This window comes from Oreochromis aureus, linkage group 9, assembly GCF_013358895.1.
Source record: "Oreochromis aureus strain Israel breed Guangdong linkage group 9, ZZ_aureus, whole genome shotgun sequence".
Lineage (NCBI taxonomy): Eukaryota > Metazoa > Chordata > Actinopteri > Cichliformes > Cichlidae > Oreochromis > Oreochromis aureus.
In genome coordinates, this window is record NC_052950.1 from 36,546,767 (window position 1) to 36,570,734 (window position 23,968).

At 42.4% G+C, this 23,968-nt stretch overlaps 1 long non-coding RNA gene across 1 annotated transcript; it reads left to right on the forward strand.

Annotated features, from left to right (window-relative positions):
* The first annotated feature begins 10,750 nt into the window (after positions 1 to 10,750).
* LOC120441771 lies at positions 10,751 to 23,148 on the forward strand. Its single transcript, XR_005614262.1, has 2 exons — positions 10,751 to 11,611; positions 22,020 to 23,148. It is a non-coding gene; the product is annotated as an uncharacterized LOC120441771 (long non-coding RNA).
* The last annotated feature ends 820 nt before the right edge of the window (positions 23,149 to 23,968 follow it).

Sequence of the window (23,968 nt, forward strand, 5' to 3'; positions counted from 1 at the left end):
CACAGATCTTTGTTTGAAATCGGGGCAGAATAATCCCCTGATCTGTACAACGACTAAAGGGTGGTCTAACCCCGGAGGTCGAAGAAAGAAGATGAGAATCACCCAACTGGAAGATACTGGTAGCTGCAGTGAAAATAAAGGTTAAAAGCTCCTTAGACAGAGGTTCTAGTCTGAGTACATTTGAAAGGTATAAGGTGGCATCAAAATGGGGGTGGAAAACGGGAGCACCAAAATAAAGCTGTGGGAGAACTGGGAGTGATGGGAGTGTCATCTGTACTTTGTTGTTGTAATCACAGTTTCTCTTGCAGTTGAACTGCGTAAACACAGAGGTCATTCTACATATGGTCCACCCATAAAGGGGGACAGAGGGCCTCAGGACCAAGAAGAACTGGACCTTGTAACGCTGGAGTGTATGTTATAAGTGATCTCTTTTTTAAGAGATCAAAAGGGGGAATTGTGAGATTATTCTGTTATCATATGTTACCTTATATATGTAATTAAAGTAGTTGAATTATGATACTGCTGTAGATCATATTATACCCCTTAATATAGAGTGTGTGATCAGTATGTAGTTTAGTTTGCATTATACTTCTGACTTAAAAGAGTGTGAAAATCATTAGATCTATTTGATTGACCTGTATTATTCGACACTGTTGAATGTGTTACACTGTTTCTTGACATTTCATACTGCTGAATCATGAAGAGAATGTTGTGTGCAGGAGACCTTGTGCCGATAATAGAAGAGACGACCACATTCCATACCCCCACCTTTACAGAGAGCAGAAAGACAGGGAGCCGAGGTCATAACTTAGGCGCCGTAAGAGAGAAAACATGTGAATGTTTAGGCTTTTTATGACTAGGTGGGGGCCACTAGGGGCTATAAAAGGCTGAGTAACCCGTCACCATTTTGAGACTTGCTGTGACCCTCTGCATGCAGGTCTCCCCATCATGATGGTTCTTATGCTCTTAAGTGTTGAATTATATGGAAATAAAGTATTGTTGATTGAGCATTTATACACCGAGTATTGTCCTTCCTTCAGCCCAAAGATTAAAAGTACTGGGAGATTTTAACACAAGCTACATTGTAGCCACAGCCACCCTGGGGTGCACTGACAGAGACGAGGCCGCCGGACACTGGCGCCACCGGGCCCTCTGACCACCACCAGTAGGCAACGGGTGAAGTGTCTTGCCCAAGGACACAACGACCGAGACTCTCCAAACCGGGGCTCGAGCCGGCAACCTTCCAATTACAAGGCGAACTCCCAACTCTTGAGCCACGATCGCCCCTATTTCCATGTGTGTGACCATTGACTGTAGAAAACATGGACGACGCCACAGCTCCCCAAAAATGAAGCCAAAACGTCTCTATCGCCCCCTGGTGTCTGGCTGCAGTATAGGTCATAAACCCCGCCTCCTCCATGTTAGCGGATGAGACTGGGGTCAGACTAAAATAAATTTATTCTCCTTAGATAATTTTTTTCCAAAGATTCTTTCTTTTGTTATCAATAGTTCTCATCATGCTGATTGATGTCCAAGGGGTCTCCTTTCCCATAAGTTTGATTCTAATTCCTACCGCGGTGATGTTAAATTGGGGTGAAACGTCATCATAGCAGCTTTGACTGGCAGCTGCAGTCACGGAGAAACTTGCGTATCTCTGTTCGGGAATAGCAGATAGAGCGTAGGCTCTGAGAGGAGGGCCAGCGTTTACGCTACGAAAACACGACCGAGTGTTTTAACCTGACAGCCTGAGGTGTTCTTCAGTAAACTGGACTACCCGACAGAAGGACCCGAGGCCCGGCTGCACTTTTTCGGTAAGTTAAACGTGTTTGTAAGCTAATCCGTAACTACGGTCCTTAGGTCCTGAGACCTAGCTAGTTAAAATGAGCACTCGGCTGTCAGGGTTCGTTTAGCTAATCTGTGCAGGTGAATGAATTTACTAAAGAAATTAAGAGAAACATTCCGGGCTAATCAGTCACTAATTACTGTTACTGTACTTTTATTACAAGTATTATACTGTAAAAGCAACAGGCTGCACGCTGCTTCAGCTCCTGTGCAGAGCTGAATATCAAATATATGCAAACAACAGCATGTTTTCAGTCTCTTGCCACATCTGTAAAGACAGTAACATCTTTTTAAAAGCTTGTACTTCAGTAACTCCTCATTAATCGGTAACTATGGATTAAAGTACTGTAGTGTACTGTAATACTGAAAAAATGTAAGAGAAGAACTTCAGATCCTGAGTGTGTGAGGACAGAAGAATCAGCTTTATTTCAATTTTGAGGGATAAAATTTATATCTGAGTTTGTGATGGTTCTGTTCTCTTTGTGATTACAGGAGCTGCCCTCAGATTCAGACCTCAGCACCACCCAGTGACAGCAGACAGATCATCCAACATGTTAACTGCAAAATGAACTGATGGAAACAGTACAAAGGTTAAAGTACCACATGTGCTGTAGTGAAAGCTGCAGCTTTATTGATAAAGTTAAAGACAAAAAAACAAAAGGATTAATCACTCATGTAACTGTGTCACTATATATCAGCATTAACAGGACCTCAGTTTGGTGTTTCACAAAGCTGCTGATCTCAGACCTGCACAGCTTCCGTTTTAAACACTTGATGTACTCAGCTGCATGAAGAGCATATGAGATTTTCTCTGGCACAATTAAATAAAACCTGATGAAGGTCAAAGGTCGTCACTTGTATGTTGAACTACAAACTTGTCATCTGGAATTCTTTCACAGTTTTTTGTAGATAGTGTTATTTACCATAAAGTGATTCAGAGTTATTCATCCCAGAGTAACCAGAGAGGATCATATATTTTTAAATATATAACTTTCTACAGGACTGAATATATTATCTTTATGTAAAAGTCTGGAGTCTCTGGGGAGTATCCGAGTATTTATAACATTACACAAACCAAAGGTCTCCATCACAGTGTTCATGAAATGCTGGGTGTATCCATCTCCTGGGGCGGGCCTACAGAGGAGTGCTGAAGATTTCCCTGTGAGGGAGCTGCTGGTGAAGATCATGAGTCCTGCTTGATCAATGCGATGAGCTTCAGTCTTCCTGGTGTTTCTTAAATGAAGCCTCTCTCAGTGGGTCAACAGAACTTCTGGCACAGGACAGCTGTGATGAAGAAAGGGAAGAAGTTTCTCCAGACCTCTGGACCCAGAAACCCAGCTTGGTCCTGGTGGTCTCCCTCACTAGTTTCTCTCCAGGGTGAATGTAGCTGTTGATTTAATATGGACTCTATTATTAAATGAAAAGAACAAATCAGACTACACTACTGAAACGTTCTGCTGATGTTTTTAAAGTCTCCATGTTACCAGGCTGTAGAGGGCTCTGAAGATTTAAACAGTTTTAGATCCATTACACTCACAGTCTTATGTTAAAATCTCAAAGGACAGCATTATATTTTTGATATTAACAGTAACTCTGGGCTTCTGTAGAGTGTGCAGATGATCTCATTGCTGTCTAAAAATGGATAAAAACAAACATAAGAAGTGCTGAATCCTTCAATAACACAGACTATTAGAGTAGCAGGTGTGTAGCATCGCTAACTAGCTAGCAACAAGCCTCCAACACAGTGCGTATGCTAGCGGCTAATCTAGCAAACGAATTAACAACAAAGTGATTTTAGAACTATAAGATGATAAGCTGTGCATCTTTTTTTATAACAGTGACATGGTTGTATTTACCTTAATTAAACGAGTTGTCAGTCGCAGTAAACCAGCAAAAAAACTCGAGCAGCCGGGCTACGTAAAAAGTGTAGGGGGGCGTGTTTGCGGTCACGTCCAGCGGGTGTGTGGGCCGAGCGTTACACAGTCGCTCCACCTCAAATCACTACTGCGCAGACTCTGGCTCCAAATTTGCAAGATGGCAGCCTCCACAAGCGGGATATTTTGGCTTCATTTTTGCACAGTGGTAGGAGGCGGAGTCGCGTCGTCCATGTTTTCTACAGTCAATGTGTGTGACGCTTGTGGTCGTACATAAAAATCGCCCAACGGTGTAACACAGTGGTTGCCAAACTTTTTTTGCTGGGCCCCCCTTGTTTTACAAGAAAAATGTTCGCGCCCCCTCACCCCCGCGCGTGCACGTGCGCACGCACACACACATGCACATCCTCCAACCACACACCCATATTTTGCTCCATTCCAGTTTATTTCACACCTCAAACATTTATTAAACAATTAAGCAAATACAAGTAAACGGCAATAAATTACAGGTAGCAATGAAATAAACTACTAACTCTTTTACGCTACGTCCGCACCTACACGGGTATTTTTGAAAGCGCAGCTGTTTCGTCCACACGTAAACGGCGTTTCGAATCGCCGAAAACTGAGATTTTTTTAAAACTCCTTTTTTGCGTTTACGTGTGGACGAGGAACACAGAGTTCGTCACGCAATGTCAAAGGGATGTGCCTTTTTTCACGTCACGTTATTGTTTACATGACATAAATTGCAGAATGGCAGATAGAGACGAAATACTGTTAATCTGACTATCTGCAGGTTTTACACGCTTACATATAGAATAGAAGAATAGAATAGCCTTTATTGTCATTGTACAGGGTACAACGAAATTGGAGTGCCACTCCCTTGGTGCAAAATGCAATAATAAATATAATAAAAAATAGTAAGATATAAAAGGTACAATAAAACAAACATAAGTACTCAAACAAAAGTAAGTATGATATTTACAGGATAGCAGCATTAATATAATGACAGTATGACAGTATGAATAGCAGCATAATATAATGACAGTGACAGTATGGTATGGCTAAGCAGGTTCAATTGTTTTTGTGCTTATTTACTACGGTGATAGCTCTGGGAAAGAAGCTATCCCTGAATCTGTTTGTCCTGGTTTTATGTGACCTGTATCGTCGGCCTGACGGTAATAGTTCAAACAGTTGATTGCTGGGGTGAGAATGGTCCTTGATGATATTGCCAGCTCTGCTGAGGTACCGAGAGTTTGCAATGACCTCCAGGCTGGGCAGAGAGCAGCCAGTGATCTTCTGGGCTGTGTTGATGACCCTCTGCAGTGCTTTCCTGTCTGCAGCTGAGCACCCTGCATACCATGTTGTTATGCCGTACGTTAGGATGCTCTCTATGGTGGCTCTGTAGAATGTCACCAGCAGCCTCTCCTCCAGGTTGTTCCTCCTGAGCACTCTCAGAAAGTGGAGACGCTGCTGGGCCTTTTTACCACCGCCGTGGTATTTGCAGTCCAGGAGAGATCATCAGAGATCTGCACGCCCAGAAACCTCATGGAGTGCACCCTCTCCACACAGCTCCCGTGAATGTAAAGTGGGGCCGGGTCTGCTCTTCCCTTCCTAAAGTCCAAGATGAGTTCTTTAGTTTTTGTGGTGTTCAGTTGAGGTTGTTAACTGAACACCACTCAGTCAGTCTGTTGACCTCATCTCTGTAGTCTGACTCATCCCCCCCCTTGAGATGAGTCCAACCACAGTGGTGTCATCCGCAAACTTTATGATGGTGTTTGAGAGATGGGTAGGGGAGCAGTCGGATGTGTAGAGCGTAAACAGGAGGGGACTCAGAACACATCCTTGTGGAGACCCGGTGCTGAGTGTGATGGTGCTGGACAGGTGGGGGCCGAGTCTGACAGACTGAGGTCTGTTTGTCAGGAAGTCCTTGATCCAGAGGCAGATGGGGTGGAGAGTCCCAGGTGAGACAGTTTCTGGACCAGGATCTCCGGGATGATATGATTGAATGCTGAGCTGAAGTCCAGAAAGAGCATTCTTACATAGCTTCCTCTGTGCTCCAGGTGACTCAGCGCAGTGTGGAGCGCTATGGTGATAGCGTCCTCGGTGGATCGATTAGTCCTGTAGGCAAATTGGTGGGGGTCCAAAGTGGGAGGCAGACTGGCCCTGATGTGCTGACAGATCAGTCTCTCAAAGCACTTCATCACTACAGGCGTAAGTGCAACAGGCCTGTAATCATTTGGGCTGTCCACAGCTGTCTTCTTGGCGATGGGGATGATGATGGAGGTTTTGAGGCAGGGCGGGACGGTGTTTAATGACAAGGAAAGGTTGAAGATTTTAGTGAAGACTCCGGTCAGTTCGTCAGCACATGCTCTGAGAACCTTTCCATGTATTCCATCAGGACCTGCCGCCTTCCTGGGATTCACTGACCTTAGAACACACCTCACTTGATGTTCCCTAAGTGTTAGTGTGCCGGTGCTGGAGGCGGGTGGAAGTGGTGTGACAGCTGAGGGTCTGGTCGTCTCAAAGCGGGCGAAGAAACGATTTAGATCCTCAGCCAGCGAGGCATCAGTCCTAGCTGTCGCCTGGTTATTGCTTCTGTAGTTGGTAATGTGATTGATCCCCTGCCACATTTTTTCTGGGGTCGTTGTCAGCAAAGTGATCTTCAATCCTCCTCCTATAGGCAGCCTTAGCTTTCCTGATCCCTCTGCTCAGGTCTGCCCTGGCCGCCCCTATACGCAGCCCTGTCCCCTGACTTGAAGGCAGTGTTGCGGCTTTTTAGGAGGGATTGCGCCGCTGTTCATCCAGGGTTTTGGTTTGGAAACACCCTGACCCTTTTGTTGATGGTGACATTATCAACACAGTTCCTGATGTAGGAGAGTACAGTGTCCGTGTACTCCTGGAGGTTGTGGCTGGAGAATAAATCCCATACAGTAGATGAGAAGCAGTCCTGCAGTTGAGAGAGGGCTCCTTCAGGCCAGGTTTTTATTGTCTTTGTCTGGGGCTTTGTTTTTCTCAGCAGGGGGTGTAGGTGGGGTGAGGGACATGCAGAGGTGGTCAGATCCAGCCAGGTGGGGAGGGTGTCGCTCTGAAAGCATGCCTGATGTTTGAATAGACACGGTCCAAAGTGTGTTCACCTCTCGTAGCAAAGTCCACAAACTGGACAAATTTAGGAAGCACAGTCTTTAGGCACGCGACAATAAAAACCCCATCGGGGTGGGCAAGCTGTTGTTTGTTGATGGTGTTAAGCAAGAGGCTGAGAGCCGTGCCAATGTTAGCATCCGGCGGTATGTAAACAGCTATCACAATCACTACAGTAAACTCCCTCGGGATATAAAAAGGTCTGCACGAGACTGCCAGAACCTCCAAATCAGGAGAACAGTGTGTGTGAATGATCCTGCTGTTACAACACCACTCGTTATGCACGTAAACACATAGCCCCCCTCCTCTGCTTTTACCTGAGTTGCTGGTTCTGTCGTGCCGGTGTAGCGTGCGGCCTGCTAACTCAACTGCAGCGTCGGGAATCAGCGGGTGAAGCCACGACTCCGTAATAAGAATAATGCTGCAGTTGCGTGCAAAGCTCGTGGTGGCTATCTGTAGCTCCAATTCGTCCAATTTGTGGGTGATGGATCTGGCGTTCGATACGAAAAGGCTCGGAAGTGCTGGCCGGTGTGGTTGTTTGCGTAGCCTAGCATCTGAGCCCGACCGGCATCCCTCTTCTGCTTTCTCTCCTCCGTCGCCTCCCACGCTTGCTGGGCGGGCAGACCATCCACGGTGACCCTGGCGGTCTCGCTCTCTCTTCCAGGATGTTGTGTGTTCGCTGATAATCGCCAGAAACAGACAAACTATATTTGAAACCTAGGTCAATTAGGTTCTGGCGACTGTAAGAGATGGCAGCGTTGCAAACATTTAAAAATACACACAGTAAAAGTAAAAACGAGCACCAAACTGGAGAGCTAAGAGCCGCTGCACCCGTGCGCGCCGCCATCTTGAAAAAAAAAATAAAATAAAATAAAAATATACACACGCAGTTACTGTTCCTCCATTTAGAAAGGCAGAGGCGTCACGGTGTAATTATTTTACGTGTAGTTGTTTTTTCCCTGTGTAATAATATTCAACATTGCTATCAATACATTTTTCAAAAAATGCCTCTCTGTGCAAAATGGGTTTAAAAACAAAAACAACTGTTGGATGCTGTTTGTCCGTGATTTAGACAGGGGGAACAAATTGTGGCAGGATCAGCCTGATATTATTTGTATCCCACTGTAACTTTACTGTATAAAGAGCTAACATCTCCAAAATGTCAGGAGTAGTTAGTCATTACAACAAGTGTTTGTGAATTAAAAGTCAAGAATGTGGGATACTGTTTGCCCGTGATTTGAAGAGCCCAGCGCTGCTCCCGACATAGGCAAAACCAATTCTGCAGGGGAGACCTACCTTGGCACTTGTGCAGGTGAAACCAAAGGGAAGATTTGCTTCACCATATTTTCTAGTCTTTGGCTTAGAATGAAGTTGGTTTGGAAACATATTCAGCGATGCTTCATCTCCTGTTTTGCGTTTCTGTGGGTGCACAGTGCAAGCAGTGTCCAAGCGTTTTTTTGTTGTTTTTTTTCCCCCCCCTTTTCATCCCGCCCCCACAAGGGGGCGGGCCCCACACTTTGGGAAGGTCTGGTGTAACATTGATACAGAGAGACGAGTGTAAGGCTGTTCCAATTCTCAGCACCGCTCTTCTCTTTTCCTGAGTCCTTAGCAATTCTCCTTCCCAAAATGACGTTTTTATCGAGGCAAAGAAAAAAGGAACCGAGGAAAAGGAAAGAGGAGGTACTTTTGGAACGCACCCCACCTAGTTACACTGTGTAGCTGAGTCACGTGACCACACAGTAACGAACCACAGTAGAGCAGGAAGAAGGGGGCGGAGCAAAGTGTGTGTGCAGGAGAGGAGTCGAGCAGAGAGATGCATTTTCATGAAACGGGAGTAAAGTAGTGAACTTAGAGGAGAGAAAAAAACTAAAGTATCGATCATAAACCACTACCAACGTTTGGATCGATATCTGCATCGATCTGCCCACCCTTGTCTCCTGGATCGTAGCTGAGATCAGCGTGAACCACGTGGGTCTCTGCTCCCTGATCTGTTTGCTGTGTTTGGAAAGAGTTCCAGCTTCATCACGGAGTTTCTCTCGGTTTGTGGGCTCATCTAAAGGTAAGCACCGAGCTAACTTTACTGTGAGTTCAGTTCATGTTGAGTTTAGCTCCTGAATGAGGTCTTCTGCTGCTCTCCTCGGTGTCTGTTCACAGTTTATTGTCAACACGTTGAGAGAAGAGTGAGAGAGTGTTTGGAGAAAAACACCAACTAATCATTAGCTCAGCATGCTGAATGTTGGAGCAGAAAAGTCTTTTCATTGTCCCTGCAGCTGTTTTTCTGCATGCACCAGGGTCACAATAAACTTTATTGTCCAGCTGCTGTGGATGAACACATGAGAGGAAGTAAACTCCTACAAAGTCTCATTTTAATGAGTCTGGCTGCTGCAAAGTGATGTTAACAAAAACTAATGAAACAGAGATGAAAGTTCATATTTGAAAGCACTGAGATTTAAAATATAATGTGGTGGTTAATGTGCAGCTCTTGGTGATTTGGGAGAAGAAGAATGTTTTTAATCCTGTTGGGTATTGAATGTTGAATTTTGTTTTGTCTACAGAAAACAGGGGTTTTGTCCACTTGTGGTTCATGACTTAGACTAGTCTGGTCCAGCTGCTTTACCAAACCATAATTTATTTATGTAGCACTTTAAAAACAACATATGGCTTTGTGTGGGGTTCTATTTCTATTTACATCTCTCATGTGTGGAGAGAGGACCCATGGAAGATGGAGAGACTGTGAAGTGGTGATCAGGTCCAGGCCATGTTTTATAATCACGGGGGTTGCTGAAGGTGTTGAAGTTCTTGGGTGGGGGAGTAACAGATCATTGATGGTAGAATCCACAGCAGGAGCTGTCTGAGTGTTTTCCAGACAGAAGCAGAGTCGTTAGATGAAAACAGTTTTTTTTTTGGAGTTTAGCCTCACTAAACCTGAACTTTGAAATTGTCTCTGTCCCCACTCTGAAACACTTCCTGCTTTTCCAGCCTCAGCCTCCTTTAGCTTGGCTGTGAACCAGAGCTGGTCATTATTCTAACTCACCCTGGTTTGTGATGCTGTGCAGCTGTCTTCACAGAAGCTGATGTCACAGGACGTCACAGCATCTCTATAATAATCCAAACTGTTGGTAACAATCCTGAAAACCTCCCAGTCGGTGTAGTCCAGACACGCCTGCAGATTCTCCACAGCCTCATCAGTCCACTGCTTCAGTGTCTTCACAAAAGCTTTAGAGAGTTTCAGTTTGCGCCTGTTTGCAGGGATCAAGTGAACCATGACATGGTCTGAGAATCCTGATGCAGTGTGAGAGGATGACCCTCTTACTATCATCTCACCTTCTGTTTTGAGTTTGAGTTTTTTTTATCCAGTTTGTTTAATAAAATCTATGAGGTTCAAATGAAGCACCAAACTACAGTTACTCAGTCAGTGGAGGTTCAGTAGTGCAGTTTTTCACCACTGTTGTTAACTGGAGGCTGACACACTGACTGAAGACATTTAGTTTGGGTGGATTTGAGCTTTCGATCTCAGCTTCTTTTGGTCAAAGATGAAATACATATAAATATATTTTGTGTTCCAGCTGATCATCAGGAGGAGACGAGCCATTTAGACTCAGCTCAGCCACTACAGAGGAAACAATGACTTCAACCCAAAAGGTGAGCAAAAATATCACTGTTATTGAACCTGTGTGCACGTTACAACTCTCATTGTAGCTCCATTGTTGTGGTAACACACCTACAATGAGTTTGTTGACATCTTTGATTCCACTATTAGAGTTTCAGTTTGTTCCACGACTTCATTTCACTCACTGCCTCTGTTTGTGTCTCTGTCACTGATGGATCAACATGGAGCGAGAAGTCAGCGCTCTCAGGAGGCCGACAAACCTCACAGAAGAAAGGGAGAGAAAAAATACAGCTGTGATGAGTGTGGGAAGGATTTTACCCGGGCTGGAGACTTAAAAACACACCAACTCATCCACAGTGGAGTTAAAGCTTACAGCTGTGAGTCGTGTGGAAAATCTTTTACCCAGGCTGGAAACTTGAAACGACACCAGCTCACCCACAGTGGAGTTAAAGCATACAGCTGTGAGTTGTGTCGAAAATCTTTTAACCAGGCTGGACACTTGAAAAGACACCAACTCATCCACAGTGGAATTAAACCGTACAACTGTGACTTGTGTGGAGAGTTTTTTACCCACGCTGAAAGCTTAAAAAGACATCAACTCATCCACAGTGAAGTTAAACCGTACACCTGTGACCTGTGTGGAAAATCTTTTACCCAGGCTGAAAGCTTAAAAACACACCAACTCATCCACAGTGGAGTTAAAGCGTACAGCTGTGACCTGTGTGGAAAATTTTTTACCCAGGCTCGACACTTAAAAAAACACCAACTCATCCACAGTGGAGTTAAAGCGTACAGCTGCGATCAGTGTGGTAAAGCTTTTACTCACAGTAGCCACTTACGGCTTCATCTAGTTACACACTCTGGAATTAACGCGTACAGCTGTGACATTTGTGGAAAAACTTTCAGTCGCCAAGGGGACCGAAATAGGCACCTACGCATTCACACTAGACATGATGTTTACTGCTGTGATCAGTGTTGGAAACCGTTTACAACAGATGCACAGTTACAAAGCCACATGTTTACCCACACTGAGGAAAGACCTTATAAATGTGACCTGTGTGAGAAGACTTTTAAATCTCCACGTTACCTGAAAATACACCAACAGATCCACACCAGAAAGAAACTCTACAAGTGCAGTTACTGTGTGGTATGTATTTATATTTTTATCTTCTAATTTCAGTGTCACTGTTTGGCTCATTAAATTGTGTTAGCATGTTAGTAATTCTACTGGACTCAGTGGCATCTACTGGAATTTGGAAAATGTCAGTAAAGAACATGATGAGTCATCTAACTAACAGCAATGATTACTGTTACTTTGTATCCATATTTGAGGATTTACAGTTGCAATTGTTTTGAAGCATTATTTAAATTAGTCCTAAGAGGAAACTGGTGGAAAGTCACCTTAATTCCAGTCACTCTGCATTAACTGAATCGAATGGGATATGGATCTTGTAAATGGCGCTAATTGATCTTCTCAGATGGGAGGTGAAACATCTATGAGAAACTTTAAAAAGTCCAGATGCTTTTCTTACAAGCTCCTTAGACTACGATAATGTATGACTGAGAACCTTCACAGACAATAAGGTTGGGCATGATTTCTACAACTCCTTCAATACTGATTCAGTTTGATTTTGACTCTGTCAGAAATATTATAATTATGATCATTTAGCTTGGATATTGTTACGTTCCCCTAAAAGGGTCCAGGCAATGAGGGGGCAGTAACAAAATATGTCCGGGTCAGAAAAAGGAGACAAGGAGGCAAAAGGGTTAAATCAAAGAGTTTTATTAAAGTTCCTATCAAATACTCAACTAAAAGAGATGGACAAGCCGCTATCACCATTTAAGGAAACAAACCAAACTCAGCGTTGGTCAATAAAACAAAAAGTAAGTCAAAAAGAGAGAGCAGGGGCCCGTTCTTCGTACCTCGCTTACTACATCCAAGATCAAATGACACATCCAAGATCAAATCATCGCGCTAACTTTGAGCTCGCTAATCCGGTTCTCCGAACACACCTGTTGTTGACGATTGGTATAGCTGGATGAAGTAATCTGAGATCACTGGGTGGCTTAAAAGGGGCTACGCATCGATAGTAGAAACTTTGATCGGCAACCCTGTGATTGGTCGGCGAAGATGTTGAAGGAGCGCGCACAGTATTTCACGGCAGCAGAGCAAGAACTCTTGATTGAGGGATATCAGGAGTTTCAGAGTTTAATTAAAACGCAGGGGAACACTGCAAAGGCTGCAAAAGCAAGGAGAGAGGGCTGGCAGAAAGTTGCTGACAAATTAAACTCGTAAGTGATCCATGATATTACATTATATCATGTCATATTATATTATACCACATTATATTATATTACATCATATCCTCTTTCACATTAGAGCCACAACAGGACCCACTAGAACATGGGAACAAGTAAAAGTGAAATATAAGAATATTCTACAGAATGGTAATATTTATCACTTATATTGCTTTTAGTCTATGACAAGAGACCTGGAATAATCTGTTTGTTTGTTTATAACAGCAACCAAGAAAAGGGCAGAGCAAATAAAGACAGGTGGTGGTCCTGCACCCCCTCGTCACACCCCTTTTTGTACTGTGACATTTATTGACATTGTGGGGTTTTTTGTGTGTAGTTTGACATAACACTCCATCACTTTTACCTGTTCCCATGCAAGGAGTGACTGAAGCATACACAGTAAGTTGGGAGTAAGTATATACAGTACAGTAAGTATGTGTATATATATATATATATAGAGAGAGAGAGAGAGAGAGAGAGAGAGAAAGTAAATAATACCCTCACGGGAGAATCGATATCTCTCTATGAGCACACTGTCGCGCTGAGCTAAAGAATCCCGTCTATCCCGCAATATACGCTAAATTCTGTAAACTCTCCTTATCAATCTTGCACCTTCCTTGCTCGCGTACAAACGGACAGGACATGGCTGCGACAGACTTCCCAAATCCACCTTCGCGTTTTTAGCCGTGGTCTGTCATCTTGATTGCACGTAGTAATTTACTATTACTACTCTAAAATATGAATTACATCTGACATAATCTACTACATGTAATAGAATGATTAATAGTACATTTCCCTTTTTTTAGGAAATGACCTGTATGTATCTGTATGAAATCAATAAAAGAATCAAATGCTGCATTATCTTTAGTTACATTGATAATATTTATTTATGGTAAAACAGTGGCGAAATATCGCTCTTGCTTTCATATAACTGCAGCGGACATACCTGAGTGGCCGCAATCTAATCCTGTTAACATAAAGTAAACCTGCTCCCGAGCAGGTTTACGCTTACGGATCTGTTGCTATGACAGCAAGTCCCAGATGAGCTTCGGAGAACCGAACGATCCAAGATCACGCGAAATCGTCAACAATCAAATCCGGCTAACTTACTTAGCGAGGTACGAAGAACGGGCCCCAGCTCACTAGCTGCAAACAGCCAAAAACACAGCTCACTAGCTGTAACCATTCACATGGCACTCTGGCCCAGAGCTCACCTTTCCCTGGGCTTAAATACTTTAAATTACTGATGTGAGTCAGCTGTGTAAAAGGGAAAGGTGGCACCTCAGGCAGAAGCGATTGAAGGACACTCCCACACAGGCACCTTCAGGAAGAGGCCCTGCTAGGGCCGTAACACCCCCTCCCATAAATACAAACTCGTGGTTTGTCAACTGATTACGATAACCAAAACAATTAAGTCCATAACCGTTTCAGCACCAAATTGCAGGCTTTCCACCTACCAAACCCCATAGCAACGGTTAGGCATTTCCTGCGGAAGCTGCCAACCCCATCTCAGTGGGTTCACAACATTGACAGAGAGTGGCCCCAGACCCTCGAAACAGTGTCCCATGTGAAAGCCAGGGCTTCGAACCATCACATGTGGAGAACCCAGCAGGCAGCTAGTGGGCCTTACTGAAACACTGACATGTTTGTTAGCAAGGGGTGCAGGTCTGAGTGGTGGTTTTATACATGATCTGTCTCCCTGCAAGTCATTTTGAGGACCTGAGAAATGGTCAACCAGCGGCAGCTCAGGGTTAGTTGACCTCTTACACTGACTACATGGCCCTACTGAGCAATTATGCTCCAAGTGTAGCCTTTTACTAGGCCTGGCAACCTTGTCGGTTTGAGAACCCTGACTGACTTTTCTCAAAGCAGGCCCTTTTTGCTTTGAGTGTGCTTTCTGTTTGAGTTTCAGCTTCAAACAGTTAGCAACAAGGTGTCCAGGATTGTGGCAGAAGAAACACAGCTTTGTTTTGGGTCTCAAAACCACAACTTTTTCAGCCTTGTTAGCTGGCCCACTCTTACTCCTCCAAGTGGTACTATGGCACAGAGAGATATCATGTCCTACAGCTTTTGTTTTATGAGTTAGCTTAAACTCATCTGCCAGTATGGTAGCTTGCTGTAAAGTGGAAACCCTCTGTTCACTTAAATAAAGAGCAATACACTCAGGCACTTGTTACGGGTTCGAAATTGAGGACGAGAGTAAAACAATGATGGTCCAGAAGAGGTCAATCAAACAATTGATTTTAATGAATACACGCAGCGTGGGGAGGCGTACACTGGAACCCATCAGTTGTAAATCCCCCAAAAATACACTTCAGATTGCTTTTATAACATCAGGGTATTATGACGCCCCCTCATGCGTTTACAAGCACATAATTTGCATCTTAAGAACATTGTTTGTCTCCTCTACAGATAATGATCTATTCTAAGAGATAAGTGCAGACACAGAAGTTCCCCTTTCTGGCATCCTCTTTCCAAATATGGTGATGATCTCAGGCCTTTGCTCAGCCTAAACATGTTAATATGTGATTCTGATAACCCCTGTAATACAAATTATAACATAATGCCAACAGCTTCAATAAATGCTTTGATGAAATGATAATTAATGCAATGATAAGATGATGGTTATGTAAAATAATCCCTGTAATTCCACAATTCCCTCTCTTGACGTCTTCCAGAGACGTCACTACACTATTCCCAGGTCCACTACCTTCGCTCTGACCCTCTCTAGCCGTCCCCTGACTCAGCAAATCAGACAACAACCTCATGTCATCTATGTGGTCCAGTAATAAAACACCATCCCCCACTTGAAAACACTTCATGCTTAAGTGATCTCTGCTCCTCTTCTGGGTCCCTCTCTAGTGGAAATCTTCTCCTGTAAGGGATAGAAAACAAACAGCCTCTCTCTGCTACACCTTACTAACCTACTGTGTTCATCTAAGGTTCCTTTAATTATTCAAAGTTGATTCACAATATCATGTTCTGGGCTCTATCCATTATATTAACTTTATTTAATCTCAATACTCTTGATGTGTGTGAGCAACGCTTTTAGTTTTATTAAACACACCCCGAGTAAAATACACACCATCCCCCTGTCAGCCTAAATCTCCGCTAGAAAGCACACTTCAAAATTTTCTATCATGATTTACGCCTCTTTTGGCTTCAAGCATATACATAACATGCAAAAGTTACTGTTAATGCCAGTTAGACAAGTTTCCATTATCTACCACATTTTGTTTCACCCGTCTCACCCTCACACGTTTCCTGTTCACTTATTTCATATTCACCTTTAACACCTTTTACCTCATCAGTTGCTAAGCAGAAACAAAGCAACAATAAAATAAACCCCTGTCCTGTTTGTGTCTGTAAGCATATTTTGCATTCATTCATTACACTCCACGCCATTCCTGCAAGTTAGGAGCTGTAAAGTTAGAAGCTACATCAAGTCCAGGCCTTTGGCCTCGCCTATATTTAAATCATGTGTGTTTGTAAGCATGCATGCAATTAACCTGCTATGTTCTCATCTTCCCTCAACATGTATCACCTGGACACTCTCACCAGTGAAGCTTAAAACCCTCTTGGATAGAACATCAACTCTAAACAAGCACAGATATGCAATGTGTATAAAATGAACTAAACCTGTGAATAGAATGAATGTGATGACAAACATATTCAATGCAATATGAACCCTGTAAACAATATTACTGATAAACAATGCTGTAAAACATGTTCTTAATGCAATCATAATAATGCAGATTATATAGTAGGAATAAAAGAATTTCTGAATCCCCACGTTCCCTCTTCTGACATTCCGACAAGGAATGTCACCACACCTTATGTTGTATCACTCCCTGCCCCACTCTATGGGTTCTAAGTTCATCTAATAGATTCCCTCAACCCAGCCAGGGTTCGCAACCCTCGCCATTATCTTTACCAACCATCCTCTAACACAAGGAATGATACAACAACTAGCGATGACCAGTATTCCCAAAAATACAGTCAAAGAAAACATCACTGACACTTGCCAAGTTTACTTAGCCACACCTTTCCATTGTCATAAAAATAAATCAAACAAATAACTTAAGCTGTGTGACGGCACCTTGCGTTTACGCCAGGCTGTGAGCTGCCCTGAATCTACTTGCTACACCCCCCTTTCACCCAATTTAATTTTTCGATCTTAATCTAAACTATTCCTGACCTTCCCCTTCTTTCATCTGATCATCTCAAGCACGTCCTGTACCAAATTTGCTTCCTCTTTTCAAGCCCACATTTAATTACAAGCTCTAACACATTTGCCCTATACGGCGGTCTCGACGTGTTTCCTGTCTACTTACAAAAATACCAGAGTTATTCTCAGAACTCAGAGCTGAGGTTCCCCTTTCCTAAGTCTGTATGCTCTAGAAGAGAGCAAGCTGCTAGTCGGTAAAGAAGTTTATCATCACAAAGGTTATTAGGTAAAAAGTCACGTAGACATTTGCTTAGTAACCCTAAAAGAGCACATTCCATGTAGCTAATCACATATATACAATTTTCCTTTGACATATCTGTATGTGCACGCCTAAATTATAACTTCTTATTCTAGAAATCAAAAATAACCTGAAAATAACACTTTCTGCCTCAGTTTTACCATACCTAAATTATCAAAAAACCCCAAATGTCATCAAGTAATCCTAAAACCCATTTCAAATTAAACCTTAAATCCTGTAACTCCCCCCTTTTTGTGACACATCTCATGTGTTACAAACTCAAAATCCTTCACTCAGGTTAGGGCATTAAAAGAAAAGGTTAGTCATATCATATTAGGTACATGCTCCGGACCTTCAAACCTGTTTTTAAGGAATGAAATCAAATTAATCATCATGTCAAATCTTTTCTTGGCTCCATCCACAGCCTGCATCCTTGAAACGTCCTAGAAACAAAAACCTGTGTGTTAACCAGAACTTCACATTTCATACTCAGTTTCCCCACTTATGATCCAACCTGTGTTATAAAAGAAAACTTAAAACAGAACAGTTATCAATCATGTGTTTCTTCAGTTAATGGTAACGTAAGTTATATCAAAAAATGTTTCCCTTTTAGCATTTAGCATTTCATAATGTAATAACATAATCCAACCCCAATAAATAAAACAAAAATTCCCTCCAAGCAAACATCAGCATCCCCAGAATTAAGTCTTCCACTCCTCCTGTTTGTCAACATTTTATTCATCCCCACCTTGGTCCAGTCACACACTGACTCACATGCATTAACATCAGGTCTTGCTGATAGTGTGGACTCCCTCGCAAATAAGTCTTCACTCTCAGCAACATGAGCTCATTCGTTTGTTTATTATTATTTTAAACCCTTAAGATGTTTTGCTGTGTTTCCTCTGTGCCCGCTGCAACCTATATTAACATAAAGCCAAAATTTAAACGGTCTGTCAAATATAACTCCTTATATATTATGGAACTGGAAACCACTCACAATGTGCTAAGCCCCTCCTTAGCCCAACAAACATCAAGCAACTCACACCTATATGTATCACTCAAAGTCAACAACAATACATTAGAAACACCAAATGTAACTGTATATATTATCTCAAACTGAAACAAAACCCATCTAAAAATCCTAAAACATCTTACTTGAACACACCAAAAGAGACATCACTTACAGACATATTTGTTAATGAAATTGTTTCAAAGTCAATTTCCGTTTTCAGACCCCAAATAACGGTCCTAAGTATCAACAGTTTATATATCCTATCTCAAAACCCAGCAAACAGTCATACAGTCATGGCAAGAAATAAAACTTTACTTACAGTATTGTAATAAACAAAACCAGCGTCTTAAATACAGGCGTTCAGCAAAGTGTAACACTCTCTATGAACTTCCTAAAACTCTAGGGACCTCGCAGCTGCCTCATTTGCATTTTCACACACACAGTCTAAAAATAATACCAGCCTGACTTACAGACTCCTCTCACACAGAATCTTACACAGACGTCTTTATAATTACAACTGCAGTATTAGGCCTGAGATTGCACAACCTACAGAATTTTGACAAATTTAAATTAACCCTCCAAGGGACAAACTCCAAGTTTTTTATTGTCAATTACCCAGTATCAGGTCCAACCTGTCTCTGGTCTAATCTCTAAGATCCCTAACTCAATTTAAAAAAGCGTCCAACGCCCAAGCTCCAAGCTTTACCGCCCAAAAAAGTGCAAATACCGTTCCAAACAGTAAACTGATCCAATCAGTAGCTATTTTGGGCCGTCCTCAGTTGCCCACGATTGCCAATCGGACTATCCCTTCCCAAGGAATTCACGACCGTCGCCAGTAAATTTAGAGCGTCACCTCCGAACAATGCGCTTCTTAGCAGTCTAACTGCCGTTCTACAGAAATTTACCTTAATTTAAAACAACCATCATAACTTCACATTAAGTATATGACCGAAGCCGGTCCAACCGTCTCACCAATTAAAAATAACCAATTACCTATTCTGCTTTAAATACACTTATTCTCTTTACTCTTTACTTATTTTCTCTTATTCTCTTTACTTATTTTCAACGTTTCATTATCAGTACTTCAACTTCAATTCTCATGAGATTTTCACCAAAATCAAAACAGACCTTTATCAGTAATTTCAGTGAGTAGACTTTAATTTCTCATGTCCAATCTGGCACATTTTGGAAGTAATTCAACAGGTAGTGCCTTACCTTTGAATAAGCCGGCTTATGTCCACTCACTTCGACCACTGACTCGTGTCTGCCCGTTCGAGCGCCTCGGACCCTCTCGGTCTCAACCTCCAACTCTCTCTACTCGATTCCCGGCCAATGCACCAAATGTTACGGGTTCGAAATTGAGGACGAGAGTAAAACAATGATGGTCCAGAAGAGGTCAATCAAACAATTGATTTTAATGAATACACGCAGCGTGGGGAGACGTACACTGGAACCCATCAGTTGTAAATCCCCCCCCAAAAATACACTTCAGATTGCTTTTATAACATCAGGGTATTATGACGCCCCCTCATGCGTTTACAAGCACATAATTTGCATCTTAAGAACATTGTTTGTCTCCTCTACAGATAATGATCTATTCTAAGAGATAAGTGCAGACACAGAAGTTCCCCTTTCTGGCATCCTCTTTCCAAATATGGTGATGATCTCAGGCCTTTGCTCAGCCTAAACATGTTAATATGTGATTCTGATAACCCCTGTAATACAAATTATAACATAATGCCAACAGCTTCAATAAATGCTTTGATGAAATGATAATTAATGCAATGATAAGATGATGGTTATGTAAAATAATCCCTGTAATTCCACACACTGCATTCTTAAAGTCCTCCACCAGCACAAGCTCACGTAACAACCCCACATCGTTAACCTGGCTTGCAGAACACCACCTATCAAAGAGCTTTGCCTTCTCTCTAGCAAAGTCAAGGTAGGACTGACCCTGTGCCAACTCCAAACCTCGACAATGCTGCCTATAGGCTTCAGGTACAAGTTCATAGGCTTGGAGGACGGCACTTTTAATCTTTTCATAAACTAGGCCGTCCTGCCTAGACAGACCAGAACAAGCTTCCTGAGCCTTACCTGTGAATTTACACAGCAACATCACCCCCCACATGTCTTGAGGCCACTGCAGTGCTGTTGCTATGCGTTCAAATACACTGAAAAAGCTTTGAACACTGGATTCACAAAAAACTGGAACGAGGTGGATGTTATTGCCCACAAACGAGCCTCTAGACACCTGTGCACGGATAGCTGTACCATCCATGTTGGGGGCGGAGAAGGCTTAGCAAACACACCCTAATTAAGACACTACCACACCCCTCTGCCAACTCACTCAGAGACTACTGAACAATAAACGGAAAACTACACAACTTACTTTAACTGACCAACTTACCTCTTGCTGCATACACATTAACAAATACAACTTAGGCACACCAAACTATACCTACCTATCTTCTGGAGCGTGCTGGGCTCGAGCCGACTTGAAAGGCAAAGCTTCAGCGACCGGAGCCCTGAATTGCCTACCCCCAACAGGGAAATTATCCCTGCCCAGGATTACTCCAAAAATAAAAAAGGCAAAATAATAAAAGAGTGCCCGAAGGAAGAACTTAAAATGAAGCTCAGCTGGACACTCATCTAACTTAACTGGGAAGTTGTGGTTCTCAAAAAGGTGACAAAGCAAGATAATCAAATCCAACTTGAAGCTCCCCTTTCAAATATCCCAGACGAACCCCCACTTGTTACGTTCCCCTAAAAGGGTCCAGGCAATGAGGGGGAAGTAACAAAATATGTCCGGGTCAGAAAAAGGAGACATGGAGTCAAAAGGGTTAAATCAAAGAGTTTTATTAAAGTTCCTATCAAATACTCAACTAAAAGAGACGGACAAGCCGCTATCACCATTTAAGGAAACAAACCAAATTCAGCGTTGGTCAATAAAACAAAAAGTAAGTCAAAAAGAGAAAGCAGCTCACTAGCTGCAAACAGCCAAAAACAACAGCTCACTAGCTGTAACCATTCACATGGCACTCTGGCCCAGAGCTCACCTTTCCCTGGGCTTAAATACTTTAAATTACTGATGTGAGTCAGCTGTGTAAAAGGGAAAGGTGGCACCTCAGGCAGAAGCGATTGAAGGACACTCCCACACAGGCACCTTCAGGAAGAGGCCCTGGTAGGGCCATAACAATATATATACTGTAGAGGAACCCTATAAAATAAATATATTCATTTCCAAATAAAGAACAGATGTTAACACAGTTCCAATATGGCACTTTTTTAAATTTATTTCTGAGATTTGTGGTATTTCCACAGTATATTTCCTCCATTTTGCACATGGACATCTGGTTTTAGGTGTGGTCTCACCCTCAGTGGAGTCTCAGTCCCAGCTCACTTAACTCTCACTTCCAAGTTTCATACATGGCACAAAACAAATATATTTAAAAATCTCCTGAAATTTCCTTTCCTACTAATTCGTGTGAATGTGTGAGTAAGGTATGTTGTATAAGGTGCTTTGAGTGCTCAGAGTAGAAAAGTGCTCTATATGAACCAGTCAATTTTACTTGTATTCACTAACTGAACAACAGGAGGGTCATCTAACTAAAACCAATCAGTGTATCCCACCTGACCCCCTCAGAATCAGCTGACTTTTAATAGTCTCCAAGTTTTATTTACTTGTCCTCAAAGTATGGTGAGAGTCTGTTTGCAGCCAGGGTAGCAGTGCTTCTTGCTGTTCCTCTGACTTACACTGTCTTTGTGTCTTTGTTTAGAAGCAGAACGACACAGATGGATCCAGTTCTCAACCCTGTCATCACTGTGGAGGTGGGAAAGCGTTTCGTTGTGACCTTTGTGGAAAAACTTTCAATCAGCAACGAAGCCTAAAAATGCATCAGCGTAAACACACTGAAGACAAAATGATCTACTGTAAAGAATGTGGAAGAGGCTTCCCCACTCAATCTGATTTTAAACAACATGAAATCTTCCACAGTGGGGTTAAAAAGCACGCCTGTAACCAGTGTGCATACTTCTCCACCTCTACAGGTCAGCTTAAAAGACATAAACGAGTCCACACAGGAGAGAAACCATACAAGTGTAGACACTGTAACAAAAGGTTCTCAGAATCGAGCAGTCGTAACAATCATGAACGTACACACATTGAAGGGAACTTCAGCTGTGACCAGTGTGACAAGAGCTTCAAGAATATCAGTTCATACTCCAAACACAAACGATCCCATTCTCATTATTCATTATCTGCTCTGTGCAATCAGAGTAAGCGTGATCATGAAATCATTCCTATTACTGAATCACAATGACTCTGCAGAGACAGAAAGTTCCTCTTCTGGTTTCAGGGTCAGACTTAAAAACCTTGAGATCAGGCTCCACAGAGTTCAGATGGAATCTCCTGTAAAGAGTGTCAGCTGATGTCAGACTTGGATCTCATAAGGTAGCTCTGATTTCTGGACCTGCAGTAAATAATCCTGAATCTTAAATTTGATGAGCTGCAAGTATAGATGTGTACATCAAGTTTTTGTGTTTTAATTTTAATGCATTTTATTGCTCTGAAACGTTATTCCTGTTACATTTTACATAATTCCCCCTCAGAAAACAGTAGTGTTTAGTTGTAGTACTTGTATTATAAAGTTACAGAAATATCTTTTAAAGCCAGCTGATAAGTATCAGTCTTGGTAGCCGGGGATCGGTCTGCTCTCATTGTAGTGTTTTTTTTTTTTTTTTAGTTTAAAGAATATGATAAGTGGTAAGACAATGAATTTTACTTCTCACTGTCACTGTACATGTTATGTAGCAGTATCCATTTTATCATGCATGTATGCTACTTTTCTCTGCTGGCTGGAAATGGTTTTTCTTTTGTTTTCATGAAATAAACTAGACTAAATTAGACTTTCACAGTCTGTTTTTTGTTTGTTTGTTTGTTTGTTTGTTTTTTACTGTTTTTCTGCTTTTGTTCACTCCAAGCTGGTCAAAACCCCACAGACAGGCAGAGTAAACTAACAATGTGGAGCAATCACAGTGTATTAGTACCTTGTTTTCCATAAACACAAACAGGTGACTGACTGAGAGAAATGTTGTTGTCATCCACTTGGACCATTTTGAACATTGAAAGAGATTTTTTCAAGAGTTACACTTTGTGTATTTCCTTAAGTTAGTTACATCCAACATTAATATGTTCTCTTTAAATCCATCTTCCCTAAGATGCTTGCAGACATTTCACCTCTCATCCAAGAAGCTTCTTCAGTTCTAGGGTGAAATGGTGGAGAGTCCCAGATCTAAGCCCTGTGGGAGTGTGTCCCCCCCCCCCCGAGAGGGACAGTGGACCCCCTAATGTACCTAATCAGATGAGCCAAGGTGTAAAAACGGGGGTAAGTCACAATCAGCCAAGGTTTTGGGTGAGCTCAGTAGGAAACCTAGCCCCACCCTAGTTGGGACCAGGAAGCAGAGTCGCAGTCTTACACGCCTCTCTGCAGCTTCTCTCCTCCTGCTACCCCCCCAAAACCCCATTTCCATTGAGACTGTGTCAGCTCCCAAACAGACAAAAAACAAATTAAAAACCAGCAACAAACAAACTTAAACATAAAAAATCACAAAGAAAGAACAATACAGTATCCACATCTGAACCAAAGAGTAAAACAGTGAAATGTGGATTATTAAATATTAGGTCTCTCTCCTCCAAGTCTCTGTTAGTACATGACTTAATAATTGA